Source organism: Camelina sativa, chromosome 2 (genome assembly GCF_030686135.1).
Source record: "Camelina sativa cultivar CO46 ecotype springtype chromosome 2, ASM3068613v1".
NCBI classification, from domain to species: domain Eukaryota; kingdom Viridiplantae; phylum Streptophyta; class Magnoliopsida; order Brassicales; family Brassicaceae; genus Camelina; species Camelina sativa.
In genome coordinates this window covers 836,028-854,999 of record NC_141881.1, presented here as the reverse complement: position 1 = coordinate 854,999, position 18,972 = coordinate 836,028, and the positions used below count along the sequence as shown (strand labels likewise).

The following is an 18,972-nucleotide window of genomic DNA, read 5'->3' as shown; positions in this document are numbered from 1 at the left end:
TATACACTTCACCTCTCATTTTTATATATGAATCTATTTTGTGAAACAAATAAACTATCATATTATTTATTATAATTAAAAATAGTTTTATTTCCGGATATACCATATGTTGAATTTTTAAAAACAAATATAAATGATTCAATCTATAAAATATTCAAGTTTTAGTAATATCCCCTATATTGCCATCTAATTTATATAATTTAATATAAATAAAAGGAATTTCGATCCGTGCTCTAATCTGGGAAATTATGCAATAACGATAAACGAAAGTATACAACCTTTTTTTGTTGACTATATAATATAGATTATAAAATTAATAATTTGATATTTGATAGGTTATAGGTTATATGAGTTGTAACTATTAATTAAATCTCAATTCAAGATCCTCTTAAAAATGATATTCGAAAGAATATCATCAAATCTCTAAAGAATATTTAATTAACCATATATAGGTAACAAAATTTCAAAACTTAATTATTCTTCCACAGATTAAGAGTGATTTCCGATTATACTTCTTTTTACATGGTAACAAAATCCAAGCAGGGGTGAAGAAGGAGGATGTTATAAAATTTAAGAAAGTTCTTACAAAAAGAGATTGAAAAATCATTGAGAAACAATGTTGTAATCTATAACCTATTTGTAACCAATTTATTAAAATTATATAGTATACAAAACAATGTTGTATTGTTCCGTTTTATTATATAGGGGATTTATAAGCAAAAAAAAAATTGATATTAATTATTCGCTAATGACTCTCCCATATTATTAATCCAATATACAATTTCCCTAAATCTAGCAATAAAATTAACTAAATCCAAAGTGTTAAAAGATCTTTTGACATCATATAGTAACAAAATTAACTACATACGAGCATAATACTAGAATAATAGGTTTGGACCCGCACGTACGTGCGGAGTTATTTTTGCATTTTTTTTTTTTTTAAATTAGAAAATTTTCACGTAAACTTCTATTCAGACTTGCATAAGTGATATATATAAGAAAAAATGAAGATAGATAAGTGATATTACGTGTATATTATTCTAAACTAATCCAAATATTTCCAACTGTTTGCTTAGGGGTGTTAAATCAAATTTGAATTCGGTTTCAGTTTCATTTATTTCACGTATTTAATCTAATTTTCTTAATTACACATTTCTTTCCCGTACCCATTATATAATGTCCCGATATTTGAAATAAATAGAGCGTTGAATTTGAATTTAGTTATGTGATAATTGAAAGCCACAACTAAATTTAACCATCCAAATTTTATACTCTCATCTCTTTACCTCTATTTCTTATCCAACTTTTTATGAGAAATAGTTTAGATAATGTCATTATTTTTTGAATTACTTGTTCCTATTTCATATCAGTTCTTTTTTATTAGATCAGAATTTTTTATATAAAAAAACCATTTACATGTTATAAAAACTACAAAAAAATTCAAATAATCATCCCAAAGTAGAGATTTAGACGTCTAGAAGTTGACCCTTACTCAAATATTGAGATTTTGAGAATTAAATATCACTACCATTTTTTGTGTATTTAACGATAACAACATTAAAAAGAAAATAAAATAAAAAATAGTAATTTTTTTTATGTAATAAAATTAGCTTTTGACAGATTTTCATTTAATATTAAAATTAAATGATTTAAATTTTAAGTGTTTTGTTAGATTTAATCTGTGGTGTATGTGTAATTTAGAATTTTAGTATTAGAATCACATATTTAGATGTGTTAAAGTAGATTAACAAAAGCTATAAATACAATTTCGGTTTTATTATTTCCATATATACTAATCATAACTAATTAGTAATTAGTATAATTTTGTTAAATAACATTTTAAAATTTAAACTAAATGATGATTTATTTTTATATAATTGTATTAAATATATTTTTCTTTCCTAAAATATCTCAAAATATAAAACCAAATCAAATAAAATCACATAACTACAGTTGACAAACAAAAATAAAGCAGTGACAATTTTATGTAATATTATGGAATACTAAGGGCAAATAATAAATTGGAGACGGAGCTTTCTGGCAACGACACATCAGCATTTTTTTTAGAAAATGGTTCTCTTTTAATATATAAGGGATACCTAATCAACCATTCTAAAAATTTAAAATTAAAGATATTTTAATATCTTTTAAACTTGGTCATCAAGCGTTTATCAACCAACGATGACAAAACCCTACCATCATCTCAACATTATAAATAGATGTCATTAACACAACCTATAAGCACCACACTTCACTACATAAATCATAAGCAAAGCTAGACTTGATTTTTTCTGATTACAAGATATCACCTATTATGAATGTTGTTACGATTATAGATACTATTGTTTTGTTTCTAATATTTTGTTGTTTCTTATTTATCAAGTTGTTAAGATGCTAAGATCCATGCAACTGTCAAAAACGATTTGATAAATCGTTATGTGAATTCTCCCTATTGATGAATAGAGACATTCATTGAGAACTTCCAACTCACGTCATGTGAATAATCTCCCTAATTACATATTTTGTTTTTGTAGGTGTAAAATAACGACATAAGCAATAAAGAAGCAAGTTTATTCATCAAAATTACAAACTCCGTTGTCTTCTATGAATTATTTTAAAACATTTTTTGTTTCATGGACTATCATGTAGAGTTATCTACATTACTCTCACATACTATCTCTACCATATTTTGTATATCTGAGATTAAACATTTTTTTTCCCCTCAGGCGAGGAGTCTGCAATCGATTAATTATATCTTTAATCATTTGTATATAGTTTTTTTTTGGTTTTTTTTTTTTTATAACACTAGGTTTATAGAAATATATTTGATTAAATTGTTAATATTTCTTTCAGTTATATTGTAACCAAAATTGTTATATTTTGTGTTTGTAAAAATGTAAAAATGTGTTTTATTCCTCAAAAAGTTTAATATAATTTATCTATCTTAACATTTTTGAAGTACATTTTTGTGTCATCCTCTTTTATCTTTGTATCCAAACAAGTCCCAATTAAATTCTCTACAATCCTTACAACCAAACACAATCATTTCCTTATTTGATAATATTAATTTCCTAAAATCTATCTACCTAATTTAAAGCAATATGTTATATTAAAATAGAATTCTCCTTTCACTTTTATTTAATTTTATATTTAATTATTTAAATTACTATTTAATACATAAAGTTAATAAAATTTTAGATTTTTTCAGCATATGATGTGATTTGAATTCTTATAAACGGATATATATTTTAAAAATTGTTTTAGGATTTTTGTAACCAAACAAGTATTTCCAGATATATATTATTTTACATTTGAGTTATTTTAATATATAATGAATATGTACAATTAAAAGTTAAAATAACACGCAATAAAATTATATTGTGCGAATGATTTGGATCAATATGAATATAAATTTAATTATCATTAATTTGGTGTTACACAGATAATTTATCATTTCATTATTTTGCTAACATTATTAATATTAGAATATTAGATATATTAAATTGAGTAATTTATGATAATGTAGAGAACAAATTATTTTGCGGTAAACTGTGGGTTAAATCCTATAATTAACAGTTAAATACAATTATATAATCTTACACTAAACAAAACTAACACATATATATAACTTAAATTTTGATCTATTTATTATAAATATTTGACTGTTAATTTCTTCAGAATGTACGGGGTTATTGATTTATAAAACAAACAAAAAAAATAAAAAAAATGGACTCGTGGTGTACCACGGGGTAAATCCTAGTTATAGTTTAATAATATTACATACTTATAGATATATAACCAATAGAAAACCTTATATTTATTTCAAAGTAAACTAACTTATTCACTAATGAATTGTATTAACACTTACAAATATTAATTTATTTTGAAATATAAATGTAATTTTATTCAAATTAGTGATATTTATTTTCGATGTATAAATCTGAGATGACCTATAATACCATTTTTGGTTTAATTCACATATTTTTTCAAATTCAACCACATCAAAATATATATATAACACTTTAACATTTATATTGAAATCAAATAAATTCAATCATTTCATTTTATTAATTCATTTAAATTATATTAAAAAAATTTGACCCGTGGTGTACCATGGGTAAATTCTAATGTGTAATCATTATCTCAACTTTATGGCTCCTTCAACCCAAAATACATATGTCCTGATATTACAAAGAACCTACAAATTTTGATCACTTGTGTTAGTCTACTTTTTCATTTTGTTTCTCTATGTAGGGTTGTTTTGACGTTTGATTGTGTTTCCTTTGACAGGTTCCCTCAGCTTTTTATCACACCCCTCTTGAATACTGACTCGATGAGCCGATAAATTTTTGCTGTTGATTCGGGTTATTTACACTTACTTTATACATTCATCTTAACCTTTGTCAATGCTAAATTTTTTGATGATGTTTGTAAATATCATTCTAGAGTTTGAAGGTGCGAAGGGTACATATGCTCATCGTCTCCATCAACTCAGATGCCATACATCCATAAATGACCACTCATTCAACAGATTCACAAATGGTATGTAGTAATATGGCATAACATGTTTTACTGTTTGCCCCCACCCTAACTATATATTTACATCATCCATTTTGAAAAAATCTATTTTCTTGTGCAAGGTAACAAGATCTCCCTTTGTAATGAAGACATGGATACCCTCCATGCACTCTTGCTAGCAGGGTTTTCTTTTTGTTTATTTGGACTATCAAAACGACGTAGTTTTGATATGTCTAGATGCCACGTGATTGCATCGCTGGCATCTGACTCAGCACCGTTAAACGGTCAAGTAACGTCGTTTACAGAGTTGTTGAAATCTGCTAAATTTTAAAATTTTAGGTATGAAATTTGAATTTTTAGTTAGTTCAGGTTGATAAATGCATGATTTCATAATTGGTATAATAAAAAGTATTATGCTAATAGTCTGGGTTGATTTTGGCTGTTTTCCCTTTTAGTATATTCTAATCCTTGGACCACGAAGTAACAAACAAAACAAAACAAAATTTAACGTTTGCAATTTCATTAGGTTTTTTTTTTGTTTTTTTTTTTAATTTTTTTATTGTTCCCTCTCTTTGATATTTTTCTTCTCCCTTTTAGGAGACAAAAGAAATGGGTGGTGGAGAGCCCAATAAAACTTGGGAAAAGATTATAGAATTATTTGGACAACCGGTTGTTGAATCTCTTCCTCATAGTGACAAGAAGTTTAAGTCCATAACTTTGAAGAATGGGCTTAGCGCGTTACTTGTTTATGATCCAACGCTTAAAATGACATGTCTCCCACAGTTGCATCAATGGCTGTAAAGGCTGGCAGTTTTCTTAAGCCTATGGAAGCACATGGGTTGGTCCATTTTCTTGGTATATACTTATATATGTTGAACTAATATTTTTTTGTCTACTTATTATATAGACCATGCGTTGATATCTACCTTCTTGAAGAACACCTACTCTTCTTAGGTATAGAGAAATTCCCAGAGGAAGATAGTGTAAGTTTACCTTTGATTTTGTATAATACCACCGAAACCCAAGACGTTAGTTAACATGATGTTAAATTTGATATTTGTTTCTTTTAGTTTGTTAACTACTTGAAAAGCCATGGAGGTGACACAAATGCGGTAACATATGACTATTATACTCAGTATTACCTGCAAGTCAGGCCACAATATCTTGAAGGTGCTTTGGAAAGGTAATCACAGTTATATCAAATAGTAGTGTGTCAGTTCAAGTATAAGCAGTAGAATTTATTTGTGAACTTCTTTCTCTATCTTTTGTGAGAGTTGCTCCAATTTTATTAGGATATTATTGATCTCGTACGTTATGTCATCAGATGTATTTGTTTCAGTAACATACACATACACACTGGTATATTCTCTGCAAATTTATTTTGAACTTCTTTCTCTGTCTTTTGTGAGAGTTGCTCCAAATTTATTAGGATATTATTGATCCCGTACTTTATGTCATCAGATGTATTTGTCTGCATAACATACACATACACACTGGTATATTCTCTGCGAATTTATTTGGAATTCCTTTCTCTGTCTTTTCTGAGAGTTGCTCCAAATTTACTGGGATACTATTGATCTCGTACTTTATATCATCAGATGTATTTGTTTGCATAACATACACATAGACACTGGTATATTCTCTGTGAAGTTATTTTTCAACTTCTTTCTCTGTCGTTTTTTGTGAGTTTCTCCATATTTATTGGGATACTATTGACAAGGCAATCTCTTTATATGTATTTGTTTCCATATCATATACATTGTATATTCGGTGTAAATTTATGTCGTTAATCGGCTTATGTACTCTATATATGTGTAATCGTTTTTTCAACTTTTTGGCTCCTTCAACCCAAAATACAAATCATGGCATTATAACAAACCTACAAATTTTTATCACTTGTGTTAGTCTACTTTGTTATTTTGTTTCTCTATTTAAGGTTGTTTTGAATTTTGATTGTGTTTCCTTTGTGAGGTTCTCTCAGTTTTTTATCACATCCCTCGTGAATCCTGACTCAGTGAGCCGATAAATTTTTGCTGCTGATTCAGGTTATTTACACTAACTTTATTCATTCATCTTAACCTTTGTCAATGCTAAATTTTTTGATGATGTTTGTAAATATCATTCCAGAGTTTAAAGGTGCGAAGGATACATATGCTCATCGTCTCCATCAGCTCAGATGCCATACATCCATAAATGACCACTCATTCAACAGATTCACAAATAGTATGTAGTAATATGACATAACACGTCTTATTGTTTGCCCCCACCCAAACAATATATTTACATCATCCATTTTGCTAAAAAAATCACTTTTCTTGTGCAAGGTAATTAGATCTCCCTTTGTAATGAAGACATGGATACCCTCCATGCACTCTTGCTAGCAGCGTTTTCTTTTTGTTTATTTGGGCTATCAAAACGACGTAGTTTTGATTTGTCTAGATGTCACGTGATTGTCTCGCTGGCATCTGACTAAGCGCCGTTAAACAGCCAAGTAACGTCGTTTACGGAGTTGTTGAAATCTGCTAATTTTATAAAGTTTAGGTAGAAAGTTTGAGTTTTTTGGTCAGTTCAGGTTGAAAATGCATGATGTCATAGTTGAGGTATGAAAAAACGTTCTGCAAATAGTCTGGGTTTTCGCCGTTTTCCCTTTTAGTATATTCTACTCCTTGGACAACGAAGTAACAAACAAACAAAACTTGACGTTTGTAATTCCACTATATTTCCTTCTTTTTAAAAAATTTCTTTACTGTTCCCTCTCTTTAATCTTTTTCTTTTCCCTTTTCGAAGACATAAAATGGGTGGTGGAGAGTCCAATCACACTTGGGGAAAGATTATAGAATTATTTGGACAGCCGGTTGTTGAACCTCTTCCTCAAAGTGAGAAGAAGTTCAAGTCCATAACTTTGAAGAATGGGCTTAGCGTGGTACTTGTTTATGATCCAACGCTCAAAAAGACATGTTCTCTCGCAGCTGCATCTAGGGCTGGGCAAAATAACCGATAACCAAATAACCGACCGAAACCGAACCGAAAAAAACCAAACCGAACCGAACCGAAATTCTTCAAATACCCGAATGGTTAGTAAAAATCTATATCCAAACTAACTGAAACCGAACCGAACCGAACCGACAATTAAATGGTTAACCGAAATATTCGAAAACCTAGAAGATATCAAATATTATATACTTAATATTATGCAAAACTATAAAATAAACTTAAAATATAAATTATTTCTAGATTCAAAACAATTAAATATTTTAAATAATCAATATATGTAAATGTTATTATTTTGAATTTACAAAGTTAAATACTATTTTGTAAAATTGAATCCATATTTTTCCCTTTTTTGTATTTTTGTTATTGTATATTTGGTTAATTTTGGTTATATTCGGTTAGTTTTGGTTATATTTGGTTTATTTGGTTAATGTTAATATAATTTATGTTAGTTATGGTTATTTATTTAAATAACCAAACCGAAACCGAACCGAAAGAAACCGAACCGAACCGAACCGAAATTTCAAAAATATCCAAATGGTTACTATATTACTATATCCAAAATAACCGAAACCGAATACAACCGAACCGAAACCGAATGGTTAACCGAATGCCCAGGCCTAGCTGCATCAATGGGGAAAATGTCAAAAAAATAAATCACCAACTTCCAAAGTATCATTTAAATGCTGAAGTTTTTGTTGACTTTAGATTAAATAGAGAATTTTTGTTAACTTGGCCATTTTGAGCATTACCTTAAGTCAACTGACGGAAAATAACAGAATTAAGTCAACAATTATAATTTCTGTTAGTTAAGAAATGATGTCGTTTTGATTTTTAAAAATATAATACGGGCAAGGGAATCGAACCCATGACCCTCTGAGATATAACATTTATACACAGCCGCCTGTGCCGAAAGAGTTTATTGGAAATGCATCAACAGATAGTTAAATAAATATGTTACAAAACAAAATCCCAAATTAAAAAAAGAAAAAAGAGAGTGAAGAAAGTGTTTGAAAACGAAACCATTAATTCAACAGAATCTTAGCAAAGAAAACAAAGGTACACTATTATTTTCATATTGAATCATGCTTTCATTCTACCTTTCAAAGATTCGATAAACAATTTATTAAACCCATCACGATTTAAAAAAAAATCTTTTGGTGCCGATTTACAAAGATCTAAAACTATTATCCCAGATTTACAAGATCTGAAATGATTTACCGTCGTGGATGTAGCGATTTAACAACAATCTTCAGCTTCTCGGTGTGAATTATGCATTGTTTATAACCAATATAAAAATGTATGTCGACTTATGAACAATAAAGTCTTTTGGCGTAGATGGTTGTGTACAATTGTTATATCTCAGAGGGTTATGGGTTCGATTCCCTAACCTGTATTATATTTTTAAAAATCAAAATGATGTTACTTCTAAACTAACAGAAATTGTAACTGTTGACCTAATTATGTTATTTTTCCGTCAGTTGACTTAAGGTCATGCTCAAAATGGTAAAGTCAACAAAAGTTATCTATTTAATTTAAAGCCAACAAAAACTTTAGCATTTAAATGACATTTTGGAAGTTGGTGATTTAAGCGTCCCAAATTTGAAAGTTGGGAATTTTTTTGACATTTTTCCCCTGCATCAATGGCTGTAAAGGCTGGCAGCTTTCTTGAGCCTATGGAAGCACAGAGCTTGGCCCATTTTCTTGGTATATACTTATATATGTTGAACTAAAATTTTTTTGTCAACTTATTATATAGACCATGCATTGATCTTGATCTCTACCTTCTTGTAGAACACCTGCTCTTCTTATGTACAGAGAAATTTCTCGAGTAATATAGTGTAAATTCACCTTTGATGTTGTATAATGCAACCGAAACCCAAGATGTTAGTTAACATGATGGTTAATTTGATATTTTTTTCTTTTAGTTTGTTAACTACTTGAAAAGGCATGGAGGCGACACAAATGCGGTAATATGTGACTATTATACTCAGTATTACCTACAAGTCATGCCACAATACCTTGAAGGTGCTTTGGAAAGGTAATCACAATTATATCAAATAGAAGTGTGTCAGTTCAAGTATAAGCAGTAGAATTTATTTGTGAACATTTTTCTCTGTCTTTTCACTTTTGTGAGAGTTGCTCCAAGTTTATTGGGTTATTATTGATCACGTACGTTATGTCATCAGATGTATTTGTTTTAATAACATACACATACACACTGGTATATTCTCCGCAAATTTATTTTGAACTTCTTTCTTTGTCTTTTGTGAGAGTTGCTCCAAATTTATTGGGATGCTATTGATCTCGTACTTTATGTCAACAGATGTATTTGTTTGCATAACATACACATACACAGTAGTATATTTTCTGCGAATTTATTTTTCAACTTCTTTCTCTATCGTTTTTTGTGAGTTTCTCCATATTTATTGAGATATTTTTTACAAGGTAATCTTTGTATATGTATTTTTTCCCATAACATACACACTGTATATTATGTGTATATCTCTGTAGTTAATCAGCTTATGTACTCTATATATGTGTAATCGTTTTCTCAACTTTCTGGCTCTTTTAACCCAAAATACATATGTCATGGCATTACAAAGAATCTACAAATTTTGATCACTTGTATTAGTTTACTTTTTCATTTTGTTTCTCTATGTAAGGTTGTTTTGACTTTTGATTGTGTTTCCTTTGTCAGGTTCTCTCAGTTTTTTATCACACCCCTCCTGAATCCTAACTCGATGAGCCGAGAAATTTTTTGCTGTTGATTGAGGTTATTTACACTAACTTTATTCATTCATCTTAACCTTTGTCAATGCTAAAATTTTTGATGATGTTTGTAAATATCATCCTAGAGTTTGAAGGTGCGAAGGATACAGATGCTCCATGATGATTTTTACGGTCGTGGAGCATTTGTATCCATTTGAAGAGCTCGATGTAGCTCGCCAATCACATCCATCGCTTTTTCACATTGAGTCTCTCGACACTTCTCTCTCTGACACGTTTCATAAGCTTTCTCTCGCCAATGGTGAAAGGGTCCATCACAAAGAATTGATTGGCCATCATCAATTCATCTCATAAAAAGAAACATCTCAACATCAGGTAACTATCTCTTACATGGAGCCATGCATTCGATTTCACAATGCATTTCCACTCTTGTTTTGGCATCGATGTTTTGTCAACCTCCTCAAGAAGAGAAAGTAGAAGGTTTAGATGTCTCCAAAATGGTTAAAGAGTGGTAAGCAGTCAACATAGTTCACGACCAATCATTTTGCACACCAAAATGTTCGACATAATGCTTCTTAGAGGCCACCATTTATATCAGCAGATGATGGAAGAAAAACTGTCCAAATCGTGGAAGTTCAAAATCAAAAACATGTCACAACAACAAGGTTTGGTATATGAGGCGTTATGTGTTCAAGAGATAAATGCATTGACATATGATAAATTATATTGGCATCAATGATAGATGATGTCACAAGATTGGAGATATACACACCATATTTGAGTAATAAAAACATCAAGCATGGTGAGGTTGATGATGCCATGTTTTATAATCACAGGCTTCTATGTCTCTTTTTTATTTTAATTGTTTCAATTATTTTAGCCTATATATTGATTATGTTTGTAAATTCATTGATCGGAATTGACATCTCAGTTTCTTAGTTTTTATGAAAGTCATCCTTTAAATATTAATGACTTTAGGCATGTCAATTAGGGCCGAAGCCCGCGGCCCTGCCCGGCCCTGCCCTGAAAAACACCGGGCTCGGGCTTCAATATATATGTCCAGAAAAAATCGGGCTTTTCGGACTCAGCCTCTTTGGGCTATAGGGTTTTTCGGGCTTAGCCCGACCGGGCTCGGACCAGTCCGAAAAGGCCTTTAACAAATATACTTGTACCTTTTTGTTAACATTTTTGTTTAATTGCAATATTTGATTAACAATTTATTGTAAATAAAGTTTTAAACTCTAATCCTAGTTTTCATATTTACTTAATAACCATACTTAATACTTTTTATTAATAATATTTTATATGAATTATATATTGATTTATTTGGTTAAAGTATCAAAATTTTATTTAGTTTTAAACTTTTTCTATTAAATTAAATTGGTTGTAGTGAATATAGATGAGTCATTAAATTTTTGATTGATTTGTTTTATAGTGCACTTTCAAACACTGCATTTTAAGGCTTATAAATTTGAATTTTTGATCGATAAGATAAGCCCGAAAAAGTCCGAAAAGCCTTGTAATCCTGTTAGGGCCGGCCTCGGTCTTTGAACTATAGGCTCGGAATATTTTGGACCGGGCCGGACCGGGCTCAAACTTATGCGGGCTTTACGGGTTTCTGGCCGGGCCGGGCCGGCCCAGCCCGATTGACACCCCTACCCCCGTAAAGGATTCTTCCTAAAACGAACCATTACAAATTTCATATATATATATATATTTTACTAACAAAGTAACAAGTGGGAAAACGAACGGCTATATAGACCGTAACTAGCTACGTACAAGCAAAGCAACATCGAGTACTACTTTTAACCGATTAAATCGTATAGTTCCCGTTCCCGGTTAAGCATGGCTTCCACCATCACATCATTCCATGAATCAATTGGACCGGGTAAGCACCAATGCAGACAATCATTCTGAACATGGCTCTTATCCTTAACTCCAGCAAAAGGATTTGGATGCCGGTACGGTCCCGGATGCCCGTCTGGACGGAGAAGAGACATTCCAGTCGTGTCTAGTAGTCTAATGTTTGATCCCAAACCGAAACCTTTCCCAAATTTCTGAAACACCTCAACCTCAACATCACGCATCACATCATCAACGGTTTTCATTTTAATCATAGCCGAGGTCGGTTAGGTTGTTTCTTCCTTGGCAGTAATGGCAGCCGGTGATATTGTTGTTCTCATGGAATATTGTGGTTTTCAGGAACCATTTGCCTCCAGAGATGACAACGTAGTCGAATTTAGAGTATTGGACGGTCCATTTGGGCTCGAGCTGGTCGAGGTAAAGCTGGATATCCGAGTTGTTCGGTGTCTCGGATTTGACAAGGAAAGGAGACCAAATGACTGAGTGTGAAGTTGTGAGAAGGGAATCTCCATATCTTAGATCTGAACTCCTTATCGTGATAGATTTCCTCCACTTCTTCCACCTGAGCAAATAAATAAAACAACCGTTAAATCCAAATTCTCGATTACTTGTAGTCTAAGGAAACCTGAGAACCAAAGAATATATATATAATAAACCTGAGAGAGAAAGCATTGCCTAATAAGTTCCAAGACGACTGACCATTTGAGCATAAACCAGTAAAGCAAATTGCATAATTTTTTTTTACATGAGCGTACCGGACGTAATCGTCGTTAAAAATAAAAGGAAAGAGTAGTATTTTTTTTTTGAATAAAGAGATTGAAAAAGGGCATTCATGAAAATATTTAGCTAGGGTTTTGAGATTTTTTTGTGGGAGTAGCCAGTCACAGCCACTTGTCTCTTTGGGAGGGGTTTCCTTTGCAATAACGAAAACCTAAAAATTTCATTCTCTCTCTCTGTCTCAATCAGGTAAAAAAAAGGTAAATTTCAGATTTCTTAGGAATATCGGGTTACTTGCTGATTCTATTTTCGTTTGAGAGAATACAAATTGGTTGGTTGATACGATCTGTGATATCATCGATTCACTTTTTTGAAAAAAAAGTGGCAAATTGGTTTTCTCATCCTGATCTGTGATATGGAATAGGATTATTTCTCATCCTGATCTGTGATATGGAATAGGATTATTTCTATTTAGGAGTCATCTAAATAATGTTAGTTTGCCTATTTTGAAAAGGAAATTGTTCTAGAGATCTCTCTATATAACGAGTTAGAGAGTTTGAGAGAACAAGAGAACTTTAGGTTTTTGAGAGATTTTTCCTAAAGATTTAATAAGAAGAGAGTAATTCTTCTAGTCTTGTTCTTAAATTCTAAGTAAGTTCATATATAGATTCTATAGGGTTTTCTTAGGAATATCGCGTTACTTACTTGCTGAGATTCTATTTTCGTTTGAGAGAATACAAATTGGTTGGTTGATACGATCTGTGATATCATCGATTCACTTTTTTCTTTGCACACCGGAATTGCTTTGTAGGCTTTGATTTATTTTTCGTTTTCTTTTTTTATATCTCTCAGCGATATGTATCCTCGCAATTTTATTGTTCCTCGTCTCGTCACCACACGTCGCTCGTTTGGAGGCCTAGTACGTCCCCCCCCCCCCCCCCCCCCCCTTCGTTTTTGTTTGAAGCCGATGAGCGTCGTCCAAGAGATTATGATAAGCAGCAGCTATCTGACTCTGACTCTGACTCTGAATCTGAATCTGAATCTCATACTCAGGGGAAACTGTCTGAGTATACTCAGGGGAAACTGTCTGAGTCTACTCCAAGCTCCCCGCCTCAGCTAAGACTCCACCTCCGCGACGTTTTGAAGAAGAAGACTAAGAAGAAGACTATGAAGAAGACAAAGAAGAAGACTAAGAAGCCCGTCATGGAAAGCGTAGCCTCCCCTTAAGGGCTAATTAGGCCTCCCTCCGCTTGTCCCTTTCTCTTTTGCTTCCCATGTTTGTAACTTGAAAAAAAAATTTTGCAATGCTTTATGACTGAACCTCTTATGTAATAGACGATATGAGTTTTTAAATACTCTCCCCTAATGTTATTTTCATTCGGTGATACTTGCCAATTTGTTTTCGAAGTACGTACTAGTCAAATCTTGCATCATGATTAGGTTTATAAGGATTTCGACTTTGAACACAATTTATACTATTTGTGAGTAGGGCTTTGGTTTAGTCAGGCATGAGTGTAGCTCCTTCTGCCATAGGGTTTGACTTCTTATAAATACTTCAATTTGGGGAGTAGAGGTTTACCAAACTTATATATATATACCCATTGGCAAGGTGAGAGACTATATATATCTCCCTTGTTTGTCCTACCTTTTGTTTCTTGCAATGATAAATGCATTGACATATGAGAAATTATATCCACATCAATGATAGATGATGTCACAAGATTGGAGATATACACACCATTGAGTAATCAAAACATCAAGCGTGGTGAGGTTGATGATGCGATGTTTTATAATCACAGGCTTCTATGTTTAATAATTTCTATAAATTAATAAATTTCTCCGGTCCCAAGTTGGGACTAGTGTAATTTTAGACACTATTCGATAATATAATAAAATAATTTTTTTTTTTTGAAATTTCTTTGTAAATATATAGTCCCATCAATAATATAAATTAATAATTATATAAAACTATCTAAATATATATATATATATATATATATCTACACATTAATTTTTATAAGAGTTCATTTTTAATATTTTTACTATATAAAAAACTTTGAATACTATCTTCAAAACATGATAATTGTTATTTTCATTGTAATTGATTTTATAAAAATATTAGTTATAAAGATTTTAAATCTTATTTTTAATATTTTTTTATCAAATTTGAAAAGTCTCTCTATAAATTAATAATTATTAATTTATCGATAAATTAAAACCTCTATAAATTAATACAATTTCATGGTCCCGACTTTATTAATTTATAGAGGTTTTACTGTACATACCATTTGTGAATCTATTGAATGAGTGGTCATTTATGGATTTATGGCATTTGAGTTGATGGAGACAATGAGCATATGTACATCCTTCGCACCTTCAAACTCTTGAATGATATTTACAAACATCATCAAAAAATTTAGCATTGACAAAAGTTAAGATGAATGAATAAAAATAGTGTAAATAACCTCAATCAACAACAAAAATTTCTCGGCTCATCGAGTCAGCATTCGGGAGGGGTGTGATAAAGAACTGAGAGAACCTAACAAAAGAAACGCAATCAAAAGTCAAAATAACCTTACATATAAAAAAAATGAATAAGTAGACTAAACTAGACGAAACAGTGTATACACACTAGATTTGAGTAATCAAAACATCAAGCGTAGTGAGGTTGATGATGCGTCCTTTTATAATCATAGGCTTATATGTCTATTTTTTGTTTTAATTGTTTCAATTCTTTTAGCGTATCTATATATACATTTTTGGATACATTTAGCAAATAAATCCTGAAGTTAGAACATATTTACAAGCATGCCACTCATTAATTATTAATTTCTTTTTAATTTAATTAATTAATATTGAGTTTTGATTTTGGAAAACAAGATTTTCCATCCTAATAAAATTACCAAAACAATATGAACAACTCCCTTTAACATTAAGTATTAAGTTTATAATTAATATTAAGTTTCCAATTTTATAAAACAATAGTAATTAATTCTATAAACACACACATTATTTTCCATCTATAAATCACTACTTATTTAATTGTATGTTATAGTTCCTATAATATAAAACAATAAACCTCAAACAAAATACTTTCTACACTAACTAATATATATCTATATTTATAAGTTTGTACTCTTTTTTTTAAAATACAAATTAAATATTAGTTATTAATATAGTTAATCTACAAAACAAATAACATTTTTTTTTTTAAATAGCCCTGCGGTGTACCGCGGGTGAATATCTAGTATATTTGATTATGTTTGTAAATTTTGACAATGAGTGGAGAGGCTCATATCTTATTTATACCACTTAAGATTCTACTTAACTTCCAATGTGGGATATTATATCCCTAATAAATTCATTGATCAATTGGAAGTGACATCTCAGTTTCTTAGTTTTGATTATGTTTGTAAAGTCATCCTAAATATTAAAGTACTCTTCCTAAAACGAACCTTTACAAATTTCATATATATATTTACTAACAAAGTAACAAGTGCGAAAACGAACGGCTATAGACCGTAACTAGCTACGTACAAGCAAAGCAACATCGAGTACTACTTTACTTTGCAATGCTTTATGACTGAACCTCTTATGTGATGACGATATGTGTTTTTGAGAACTCTCCCCTAATGTTATTTTCATTCGGTGATACTTGCCAATTTGTTTTCAAAGTACGTACTAGTCAAATCTTGCATCATGATTAGGTTTATAAGGATTTCGACTTTGAACACTATTTATACTATTTGATTACTATAATCTCTACAAATCTCAATGATACAGTCGAAACAATATCAATGTTTTAAAGGGATCCAATTTCCCTTTCTTATTTATTTAAGCATTTTTTATAATAATTATTTTCATATGTCTATATACTCTTTAATGTGAAAAAAAATTGTACATATCAACTATTCTGCAGTTTTTATTTGATTTTTTGTTTTATGGTTTTATTTTTTATTTTTGGTATAGATTATAGTTCTTGCAAAATAATCTTGAATGGTATTTGTTTAGTTTTTGATTTTTATCAATAATTCTTCGTAAAAACGTTTTTGAAGTCTTTTTATTTTTTTTTCCTTTTGTTTTGTGTTTAAGAATTGACTAAATAATGATAATAATTATTTTAAAAAATGTCACGTAAAATATGTTGAACCCCCCCCCCCCCCAATATAATTTGGTTTATTTTTTATCTTTTGAGAAATTACCAAAATAATTTAAATTTTATTAATTATCATAAACTATATATATTGCCAAGGAAAATTATAAACTATAAAAATATGCTAATTTGGTAAAAACAATTAATATAATTAAACTTGATTAAAAACTTATTTTAATTTTTTTTACGCAAAAATTTATTTTGATTTTGGTGAGACGGGTTGGCATTAATCCCATATAGGAAGTTAAGTGGAATTGTTTTTTTTTTTAAACACTTTAAATGTGTACTAGGAGATAAATGTATTATATACATATAACACACGAATTAAAACCTTGAAAACACTACCAAAATCCTATACTTGGAATACTTATATCAAATACCAGTAAAATTTTATATTTTTAAAATCCAATAAATATTCATAACTATACAATCTAAAAATTAATAAAACAATAAGAAAATAACAAATAAATACAATAGAAATTTAAATTTTTTAAAATTAAAAATATTGTTTCGCAGTGTACTGCGGGTTAAATCTTAAATTACTAACAAAGTAACAAGTGGGAAAACGAACGGCTATATAGACCGTAACTAGCTACAAGCAAAGTAACATCGAGTACTACTTTTAACCGATTAAATCGTATAGTTCCCGTTCCCGGTTAAGCATGGCTTCCACCATCACATCATTCCATGAATCAATTGGACCGGGTAAGCACCAATGCAAACAATCATTCTGAACATGGCTCTTAACCGGGAACTATACGATTTGGGGTCAAGCTGGTCGAGGTAAAGCTGGATATCCGAGTTGTTTGGTGTTTCTGATTTGACAAGGAAAGGAGACCAAATGACTGATAGTGTGAAGTTGTGAGAAGGGAATCTCCATATCTTGGATCTGAACTCCTTATCATGATAGATTTCCACCACTTCCTCCACCTGACCAAATAACAAATCCAACAGTTAAATCGAGATTCTTGATTACTTGTAGTCTAAGGAAACCTGAGAACCACCTGAGAGAGGATGCAGATGAAAGACTGGACATGGTTACGAGCGATGGAGTCACCAATGAAAGCCCACCATTTGTTCTTGACAGAATCAAGATTGTACATATTGTAGTTTATATACATATTATGGTTAGAGTAGTTAGGGATTTAATTTTAGTTTTTTTCTTAGTTTAGTTTTGCCAATTTCCCATATTATTATACTATCAATTAAAAGGACCAAGTCTATAAGGCTGTCACATCAATACAACTTTAAAACAGATATGGTTTCATAATTTTATTTAATACTATATATTTCGACGAGTTATATAATAATGAACAAACAATATACGAGTTGTTATCTACCAAATAAGTCAAATTAATATATGATCAATACTAGAAAACAAATTAAACAAATTTATTAAAATCATGCATTATTTGTTTCGATATCTTCCAATGTCAAAAAATAAGTTTCGATATCTTTCAAAACTTGCTCAAATTACTGAATATACGTTCATCGTATGTCTTATGTCATTAGTGACCACCTCCACAGGCTATAAGAAAACGGCAGGATCGCTGCATCTGGTTAAGTAGAATGACACGAGTTCTCTCATTTGTTCCTTTAAAATTAAACGACGTTGCCAAAATTCCTTTCACATATTAAAGGCTCAATAGCTCTGATGTTTAAAAAGATTTGTTAACCGAAGGCCCAATATCTTTCCCCTTGCTTTGCTGTGAAAATTGTTCAATCTCTCTTGATTTGTTTTTTCTCTTTTCATATGTTACCTATACTATGTTTATTGTTATATACTTTAGAAAGAGTTTTTTGGCATTTGCCATGTTTTTTCATTTGTTTTTTTTCCATATGTTAACTAAACCATTTGTTTCTTGAGAGAGTATAAAATGAAGAGGGGTTATTGGTTCTATGATTTTAATGGATTTGGAAATCCAGACAAAAATCATGTGTTATTCAATCATTGATTTTAAAATACTTATCAAAATGATGTGTTATTGGTTCTATGATTT

At 30.5% G+C, this 18,972-nt stretch overlaps 1 pseudogene across 1 annotated transcript; it reads right to left on the bottom strand.

Moving 5' to 3' along the window:
- Positions 1-11,973: 11,973 nt before the first annotated feature.
- On the bottom strand, positions 11,974-18,075 carry LOC104746900 (protein trichome birefringence-like 26 pseudogene; annotated as a pseudogene). The gene is made up of 2 exons (XR_015583530.1): positions 17,977-18,075; positions 11,974-12,664 (listed from the first exon to the last, which is right to left on the bottom strand). The product of XR_015583530.1 is annotated as a protein trichome birefringence-like 26 pseudogene (transcript).
- Between the last annotated feature and the right edge of the window lie 897 nt (positions 18,076-18,972).